Source organism: Macrobrachium nipponense, chromosome 6, assembly GCF_015104395.2.
Source record: "Macrobrachium nipponense isolate FS-2020 chromosome 6, ASM1510439v2, whole genome shotgun sequence".
In the NCBI taxonomy this organism is placed as follows: Eukaryota; Metazoa; Arthropoda; class Malacostraca; order Decapoda; family Palaemonidae; genus Macrobrachium; species Macrobrachium nipponense.
Window position 1 is genome coordinate 109,946,099 of NC_061108.1, and position 2,500 is coordinate 109,948,598.

Below are 2,500 nucleotides of genomic sequence, written 5' to 3' on the forward strand. Positions count from 1 at the left end.
TCATGAGTTTCTTCGTGGACACTTGCTCCTGAAGCTTAACTCTCTCCCAGTCTATAACATTAAGGAGAGAGAGAGAGAGAGAGAGAGAGAGAGAGAGAGAGAGAGAGAGAGAGAGAGAGTTTTTTTTTTTTTTAAGTATATAATGAAGGGATTCACCACGGCAAACAGAGGATTTCATCGTATATGTCCTCTCGTTTGTTCTTATAATTATAAGGTGCTATACATACTGACAGAACAATTATGTCATAAATTTGTCTTTCTGTCTCCCCCTCTCTCTTTCTCCCTATCTTCGTTCCACCTGAACCCTAGAGCATGTGACTAACAAACATGTTTATTCAGAGGCTAGATCACTCGTTTTCTGGAGCGAACGCAGCCATTTCAGAATTGAGCCGTGGGACCTAACATAAGGGTACAGGAACCAGAGAGAGAGAGAGAGAGAGGAGAGATATTTTTTGTCACTACAAATAAAGAAGTAAAACATGTGCCGAAGAATGTTTTTTGTTCAGCGTATAACACTGTATGAAACTCTCAGCCGGGGCCCATACTTGCAGCCACATCCCGGTGGTTGCCTGTGTTGTTGGCACCTATGCCGATACCAGACGCACGATCATTAACTTTAAATAAAAAATAATAACTACTGAGGCTAGAGGACTGCAATTTGGTACTTTTGATGTTAGGAGGGCGGATGGTCAACATACCAATTTGCAGCCCTCTAGCCTCAGTATTTTTAAGATCTGAAGGCGGACGGACGGACGAAAGCCATCTCAATAGTTTTATGTTACAAACAACTAAAAGAAGCAAAGCCCAATCATTCCTAATCTACAGACCCGGTCTTATACGCTCACTGAGAAAACGATTGTTTGAATTTCGAAAACCCCTTAGTTCAATTAGGCGACATTTACCAACATACATTTAACACTTTTCAGTATCATATATTTAAGCTTCTGCTATTATTAAAAACATATTCTGATATTATTTGTGACTTTCGATGGTTTTAATGTCTTAAATGTCTTTAAACTATCAGTACAAGTAGAGAGCTAATTCATTAGATCTAAATATTTAGAAGGTATTTTTCTGAAATGTCTGCCATCTCAGGGTGGATATTTGATTCACAATAATAAACTTAATTGTTCTCAAATTTTCAAGACTTATTCCATATACTATTCGTGTAAATTCCAGCATTACAATCTTATGTCAAATACACCTATGAGTGTGCCATACATACACACACACACACAACACACACCCTCTAATATATATATATATATATATATATGTTATATATATATATATATATATATATATATATATATATATATATATTACATATATACTAATATCTATATATATATAATATATATATATATATATTATATATATAATATATTCTGATTGATTCATATATTTAGACTTCTGTACAGTAGTACGGATATGAAGAGCCACGCTGACATAACAAAAACTCAGCCGTCTATTTAAATATATATATGAATATTTATAGGGATATACATATATCGTCGACCTCTATTTGTCACAAGAAACATTAATGGAGAAATCCTGATAAGGTCTCATGGTTACCAACGTTTCTCAATTATATTTGAACCACAAATATCGGGTTTCCTTTCCAGCCTCCTCCTAAATCAGCTCTTTCATTTCAGGGTTTTAGTCTGGAATCTCAATTAAATGGTTGGACCATCTTTCATTTACAGCAGAGATTTGGCAAGAATGTTATTACAGTTGCATTTTTCATGTATTTTTTCCTATTGTTTATTTCATGCTATTTCTGATAACAGACAGAAACACATAATATAATGTATATATTGCATTGATAAGTCTATGAACACACCATGTTTAAATAAATGCACCAGAAGGAATAATTGAAATAGGAATACATCCTTGACTGATATCCTCCTATAAGAAAATCTTTACAATTTCCTTATTAACTATATTATAGTGTAATATTGTTCATAATTCTTTTAAGGGAAGTCGTGCGGGGGACTGTGCTCCATTCTGATAAGTATATCTTATTCAAAAGTATATATATTGCAAGTGACTGAAGACTTAACTTTGTCCTTCTATTCGTGGTAATGGCTCATGTTCTTTTCAAAGCTAGAAATATCTTTTCAGAATTATCAATTGGACAGGAATTGATAAAATTAATCGGAACAGCTTAACACCTTCAGGGAACAACTACTATGATCATTTTGAAATGTAAGACTCTCAAACGTTTACATTATTTATCCCTAATCGCCTGTTCATTGTAAATTCCGACTAGAACCGCTTTCAGCGTTGTTACATTTTAGGAGTTGCCTAAGTTTGTTTTTCACCTTGTGACGTGTTTGAAACATTTTACCATCGCCTAATAAAACAACTGTTTATTTCTGAATTAAATGCATTTTGCTTAAATATGCTTCGACATATCACCGTATATTAGACGGGATATTTTCTTTCTTAAGTTGAACAACCAAGCAATATTTTTCAAACTTCGTGTTAAAATAATCAA